Source organism: Portunus trituberculatus, chromosome 24, assembly GCF_017591435.1.
Source record: "Portunus trituberculatus isolate SZX2019 chromosome 24, ASM1759143v1, whole genome shotgun sequence".
Classification (NCBI taxonomy): Eukaryota; Metazoa; Arthropoda; class Malacostraca; order Decapoda; family Portunidae; genus Portunus; species Portunus trituberculatus.
Window position 1 is genome coordinate 15087456 of NC_059278.1, and position 7500 is coordinate 15094955.

The 7500-nt window shown below is 46.8% G+C and overlaps 1 protein-coding gene and 1 long non-coding RNA gene across 5 annotated transcripts in view; both read right to left on the bottom strand.

The window, feature by feature from the left end:
• The window catches only part of LOC123508295, an 8887-nt gene extending 7171 nt beyond the window's left edge, over nucleotides 1–1716 (bottom strand). The window contains exon 1 of the long non-coding RNA XR_006675908.1: nucleotides 1533–1716. This is a non-coding gene — a long non-coding RNA (uncharacterized LOC123508295). The remainder of the gene's footprint in view (nucleotides 1–1532) is intronic.
• The window catches only part of LOC123508289 (WAS/WASL-interacting protein family member 3-like), a 45383-nt gene that overhangs the window by 32358 nt on the left and 5525 nt on the right, over nucleotides 1–7500 (bottom strand). The gene's annotated exons all lie outside the window — the stretch shown is intronic.

Consider the following 7500-nt stretch of genomic DNA (forward strand, 5'->3'; position numbering starts at 1 on the left):
GCTATTCCTGTGTGTGTGTGTGTGTGTGTGTGTGTGTGTGTGTGTGTGTGTGTGTGTGTGTGTGAGTATCGCATGCGTGTGCGCGTGTATTCGCATGCGTGTGCGCGAAGGCGACCCAAAGGTGGCCTGCCCCTGTACTGGACGCGTTCACGGGCCTCGGGGGTCGGGGTCGCCTTACCTTCCTCAGAGTCGTCGTCATCATAGGGGCGACGGGGCACGACGCCCCCGGGAAGAGATGGTCCAGCACCACGGTAGCCTCCTGCTCCTGCTCCTGCTCCTGCTCCTGCTCCTGCTCCTCCTCCTCCTCCTCGGCCCCGGCCGCCGTAAGCCATGCTGGGCCACGCCCTCCTGGAGGCCACCAGTCACACCATGACCGTGGTCAGGGGCGCGAGGGGCGGGGCACGCCGGACCACCGGCACTCTACACTGGCACGGGTCGTGGCGCCGCACACCACCACCAACACCTTGCTCCTTGGATCAATACACGCAGCTGACAGAGGACGAGCCTCACATAGTGTCTTCAGCAGGAGCAGCACGCCCTGGCCACACTGCCTCCACCGAGATCCGAGGAGCGTCCCTGGTAGCAGAGGTCGCGGGACAGGGGGTGAACGCTTCAGCAGCGGCGGCGGCGGCAGCGAGCTGAGCCGCCAACAGCGGCACCAGGTGGCGGAGGTGTTCACCAGCTTCGGGAGGACGGCAGGCGGTACGTGGGGCGCGCGTCACTTCACCAGCCACACTGCCGCCACACTCCAGGTCCTGGCTCATGCCACTCTCTACCACCGCCGCCGCCGCCACCGCCGCCACCACCACCACCACCACCACGACCACCACCACCACCACTACCACCACCACCAACACAGCTACCAACACCAAGCACTGCGCGCGCAGCCGACCTATTACCCACACCAGGTGCTGGCATCCCAAGCAGGAACTGGGATGGTGTGTGTGCAGTGTGGGCAGCAGGAAGGTGTGCGGGACACATCACCACCATCTGCCCTGGAGTGCCAGCCTCTCACGGCACCGCCACCCATGACAACAACAACCCCGACAACACTTGACAAAAAACACCACCACTACCACCACCACCACCACCACGACCTCAATAGCAAGCAGCGTATGGGAGGCCCCGACCACCACCACCACCACCACCACTGCCGCCGCCGCCGCCTGCTGACCTTAAATCCACCACCACCATGGCACCCTGACCAGCGTCTGCAAGCACCACCTTCACGGCCTGCCTCGGGAGGGCCTCGCCAGGTGGATGGGACAGAAGGACAAGACGATAAAATGGAAACATCCGCTGAAGTAACACCACCACCACCACCACCACCACCACCACAATCACAATACCCCACATATCATGAACAATTGTCCATCTGGGGCTTCACTCACACACGCACGCACACACGTACGCACACACGTACGCACCCACACGAACGCACACGCGAGCGAGCGCGCGCACACACGCACGCACTCACGCACACGCACACAGACACACACACCTTATGGAGCAGCCACTAAACCAAAACCGACGTGTGTGTGTGTGTGTGTGTGTGTGTGTGTGTGTGTGTGTGTGTGTGTAACCAGGCCCTACTTAAAACCAATTTATGCCTACCTCCACCAATTCTCCTATTTAGTACTACTGAGACAACAATGGCGATCATGGAGGAGGAGGAGGAGGAGGAGGAGGAGGAGGAGGAGGAGGAGGAGGAGGAGGAGGGGGGGTACGTGAATGCGTGAGAGGTACGTACCCTAACCGGCTACCTAGGACAACAGTAACCTTAGAGAGAGAGAGAGAGAGAGAGAGAGAGAGAGAGAGAGAGAGAGAGAGAGAGAGAGAGAGAGAGAGAGAGAGAGAGAGAGAGAGAGAGAGAGGTGCCTGGGTTGCATGAGCCTGCGATTCGCCATTAAAGCTCCTGCCTGTTCCTCCTCCTCCTCCTCCTCCTCCTCCTCCTCCTCCTCCTCCTCCTCCTCCTCCTCCTCCTCTCTCTCTCTCTCTCTCTCTCTCTGCTGTCTCCACCTCCTGCCTCTCTTCCTCGCTCTCTATCCACCACCACCACCACTGACCTGCTCTCTCTCTCTCTCTCTCTCTCTCTCTCTCTCTCTCTCTCTCTCTCTCTATCCTCCCTTCCCACCTTAGCCTCTATTTACTTCCCCATCCTCCCCCATCATGGCCTCCAGCGGTTCCCGTCCCCTCCTCCTCTCTTCCCCTTCGATCCCCACAATAGGAGAGTTCCCCTTTCCTCCCCAAGGCGCTTGCATCCCGTTTTCTCCAAGCACCGTTTTCTATGCTATGATTTTCCACCCATGCTAACCTATTGTTATTCTTTGCCTGTTATTTTGATGCACGCACTCACTCTCACTATCCTCACTCACTCTCACTCTCTCACTCTCTCTCTCACCCGGTACTCACTCACCACACCAGGATCACAAGGCGCCACACAACCGTCACTTACCTGTAAAGAAAGGAAGGTGTAAATTAATTAAAACATCAAAGATACCTGGAGAGAGAGAGAGAGAGAGAGAGAGAGAGAGAGAGAGAGAGAGAGAGAGAGAGAGAGAGAGAGATCAAAAGGGGAAATAAATGAGTAAAATGATTAAGTTTTTGTGACAGTACCTGTGATTAATTATTAATTAGAAAAGGTTCAGGTCCTACTACTACTGCTGCTGCTATTGCTACTGCTGCTACTACTACTACTACTGCTACTACTACTACTACTGCTGCTGCTGCTGCTAATGCTACTACTACTAATGCTACTACTACTACTACTGCTACTACTGCTGCTGCTACTGCTGCTGCTAATGCTATTGCTATTGCTACTACTACTACTACTACTACTGCTACTGCTATTGCTACTACTACTAATGCTACTACTACCACTACTGCTGCTGCTGCTGCTGCTGCTGCTACTACTGTTGCTACTACTGCTGCTAATGCTACTGCTACTGCTATTACTGCTACTGGTGCTACTACTACAACTACTACTACTGCTACTACTACTGTTACTGCTACTACTACTGCTACTACTACTAATACTAATAGTAATAATAATAATAATAACAATAATATTAATAATGATAATAATATTAATAATAACAATAATATTAATAATAATAATAATAATAATAATAATAATAATAATAATAATAATGATAATAATAACAACAATAATAATAATAATAAAATACAAGAGCCATACCTCAAAATTCAAAAGAAAACGAACCAAATCTCCAAAATACGAGAGAGAGAGAGAGAGAGAGAGAGAGAGAGAGAGAGAGAGAGAGAGAGAGAGAGAGAGAGAGAGAATGTGACCATAAAAACCACATTAGGTCACCGAAGATCAAGGTCAAAACAAGAGGAGGAGGAGGAGGAGGAGGAGGAGGAGGAGGAGGAGGAGGAGGAGGAGGAGGAGGTGTGACACGGTCTTCACACTGGGCCACATTCCAGAGGTAGTCAGGCAAGGGTGTGGCAGACCAGGACCAAATGAAAAGTGGAGTGGAGGGAGGGAGGGAGGGAGAGGGAGAGGGGTGATGGGAGAGGGAGAAGGGAAGAGGGAGGGTCAGGTGCAGGAAGGGGAGGGGTAAGGGGTGGAGATGTGAAGGGAAGGGGGGGATAGGATATGAGGAGATGGCGGGAAGACGAGGCTAGAGTCGCGCGCGCACACACACACACACACACACACACACACACACACACACACACACACACACACACACACACACACACACACACACACACACACACACACACGAAAAAGATCCACAGTTAACAGTAATATGAGAGAGAGAGAGAGAGAGAGAGAGAGAGAGAGAGAGAGAGAGAGAGAGAGAGAGAGAGAGAGAGAGAGAGAGAGAGAGAGAGAGAGAGAGAGAGAGAGAGAGAGAGAATTTTAGGTTAGGTTACAGCTTCCCCTCTCTCTCTCTCTCTCTCTCTCTCTCTCTCTCTCATCCCACACTACTGACGAAGAGGGAGTCAGGGATGCTGTAGGATGCAAGAGAGAGAGAGAGAGAGAGAGAGAGAGAGAGAGAGAGAGAGAGAGAGAGAGAGAGAGAGAGAGAGAGAGAAAGTTACGTTAAAGTTTAGCCAAGTTATAAGAAGTGTTTGCTGTAGTACTTCCATCTAGCCATTGAAGAAATAACGAGTCTGTCTATCTATCTATCCATCTATCTATCCATCCACCTATCTATCAACCTTTATGTATCTCTTTATCTATCTTTCTATGTGTGGTTTACTGAAGGAGGGATGGAGGGAGGCTAACGCTACTGACGAAGGAAGCAAAGTGTAGACCCGAGAGAGAAGGATGAGAGCAATAAGAGCAGAAGGGAGGTCAAATGAAGGAAGGAATGAGGAAGAGAATGGCACGACAGATAAAAAGGAATGGTTCTATTGAGGAAAAATGAGGGAGAGAAGAGAGATATAAATAGGAGGAGGAAAAGGTCCAATGAGGAGAGGGAGGAAGGAAAGGAAATAAAAGAAAGGGAAAATGGGTCTTACTTACGAAATGAGACGAGAGGAATTTAAGATGGAAGGAAAATGAAGGAAGAACGGGAAGTTACAGATAGGGAGGGGGAAAAAAAATGACTTACGAGGAGGAAAGAAGAAAAGAAACAAGATGAGAAGAGTAAAATAAAGAAGGATGAGTTTCTGGTTAAGATAAAATGAGAGTGAAATTAGAGAAGGAAAAGGAAGAAATAGGAGGAAGAGAAAATTACAGACGAAAAGAAAAAAAAATATCTAGAAGAGGAAAAAGGAGGAAAAGTTAGTGAAAAGAGGAATGAGAAGAATTACGAATAGAAAGAGGAAGAGATAGGAAAAAAAAGGGAGAAATGGCAAAGAAATGAGACAACAGAATGAAAAGATAGCGAAAAAAGAAAAGCGAAAGAAATGAGATAATAAATGAAGATAAAAAAAAAGAAAAGAAATAAGGTAGAGAAAATATATGAAATCAGACACAAACACAAAGAAACACAAAGACAAAAGGAAACAGGTACAGTGAGATACAGCGCCAAATTCAGAAACGCTTCCTTTCTCTCACCGCGACCATTTTCAAGGACTACAGACACATTTAGCCGAGTTCCAAAGAGTATACGTCCTATTGATAATGCAGAAGACTTGTTAACACGTCACTAAAATTACAGAAACACCCTTAAAAAATCTGTCCCTTCAACTAAAGCCCTTTGTAAATAGACCAGACACAATAGCCCATGTTCTAAAGAGTATTCGTCCTATTGATAATGCAGAAAACTTGTTAACACGTCACTAAAATTACAGAAACATCCTTAAAAAATATGTCCCTTCAACTAAATCCCTTTGTAAATAGACCACAGACACAACAGGCCATGTTCTAAAGAGTATTCGTCCTATTGATAATGCAGAAAGCTTGTTAACACGTTACTAAAATTACAGAAACACCCTTAAAAAATCTGTCCCTTCAACTAAAGCCCCTTGTAAATAGACGACAGACACAATAGCCCATGTTCTAAAGAGTATTGGTCCCACTGATGATGCAGAAAACTTAACATATCACTAGTATTACAGAAACACCCTTAAAAACACGTGTCACTTTAACTAGAGCCCTTAGAAAATAGATTACAGTATCCATTAGCCGACTTCTAAAGACTATTTTTCCTGTTCATAATGCAGAAAGCTTAACATGTCACTAGAATCACAGAAACACCCTTTAAAACCCGTGTCATTTTGAATTAGAGCCTACAAACACCATTAGCAGGATTCTAAAGAGTGTTTGTCCTGTTCATAATGCAGAAAGCTTAACATGTCACTAGAATCACAGAAACACCCTTAAAAACCCGTGTCACTTCAACTAGAGCCTTTTGAAAATAGAATTGAGACGTTAACATGTTACTAGAATCACAGAAACACCCTTTAAAACACGCGTCACTTCAACTAGAGCCTTTTGAAAACAGTGAAGGCGCGGCGCGGAAGTGTTTCAGATTATGGGGCAGAGTGAGAGTAAGCATGAGGGAGTTAGGGTGAGGGAGAGCAGGAAGTAGGGTATGAAGGGGTGAGGGGTGAGAGGTGAGGGGTGAAAGGCAACGGGAGACACCTGTACCCACCTATGCGGACCCTACAGGTACAAAAACACACCCCATTACCTGTGTTATCAAGGTGAGCCCAGGGTACACACACATATATCCACCTGTGAATTCAACGCCTCTCTCTCTCTCTCTCTCTCTCTCTCTCTCTCTCTCTCTCTCTCTCTCTCTCTCGTGATAGTTTTAATTGTTTTTCTTGTCATTAGTTGTAGTTAGTGTCCTGTTTCCACCTGATTTACCTGCTTTGACTAGTTATAAGTTTTCTCTTTACCTATACAGAATGTTTAAAGTGCTCTCTCTCTCTCTCTCTCTCTCTCTCTCTCTCTCTCTCTCTCTCTCTCTCTCTCTCTCACCAGTACTAATTTAATGTGTTCCTCTCCTGTCTTTACTCTGCCCTGTCACTCATTTTTCTTTCTATCACTCACTCCCTCTCTCATGCTTTCGTCCCCCCTCCTCCTCCTCCTCCTCCTCCTCCTCCTCCTCTTATATTTTTCTCCTGTACTACTTGTAATTAATTGCCTTCCTCACCTGTACTAGAAACTGTCCTTCCCTCACCTGTATTAGTTACTATTGATTGCTTCTCCTACTTGTACTAGTAATAATTCCTTCCTTCCTTCACCTGTACTAGTTATATTTTTCTCTCTCACCTGTACAAGTTATTATAAACTATCATATCCCACCTGTAATAGTTTTTTTTTTATTTATTTATACCATGTGGGCTTTTCACGGGAATTTCTAGGCTAAAGGGGTTACTTTTTGGGGTACCTCCTATCTCAAAGCCCACCCGCTAGGAAACCGTTGCCCCGAGAGAGGAAGCCCAACCTACACTCGGACCGTGGACAGGATTCGAACCCGTGCGCTTGGAGACCCCGCGGACCCCAAAGCAGGCATGGTTCCACTGTTCCTTCCTAACACCCACTGGTTACAATTATAGTCTCCCCTTCACCTGTACTAGTTATAATAAGCTTTCTTGTGTTACCTGTAGTTATAATCAATTGCCTCCACCTGTACTAGTTTTAATTATTTTTTTTCTCACCTGTAGAAGTTAGAACAAATTGTCTCACCTGTATTAGTTTTAATTAGTTTTCTCACCTGTACTAGTTATACTTTTTGCCTCACCTGTACTAGTTTGGATCAGTTCCCTCTCTCACCTCCACTAATTATACTTATATTTTCTTTTTTTTTCTCACCTGTGCAAGTTATAAGTTTTCCTGTGTCATCTATACAGTTATACTCAAATGTCTCCACCTGTGCTAGTTATAATTACTTCTTTCTTCTCTCACCTGTACTAGCAATAATATGTTTTCTGTCTCATCTGCACTATTTTAATTCCATCCTTCCTTCCTTCACCTATATGTTTAACCTCTTCAATATTGGGGCACATTTTTACCTTGAGATTTGTGTACGATTAGAGCATTTTATTGACATTAGGAAAGGTGTATGGAGG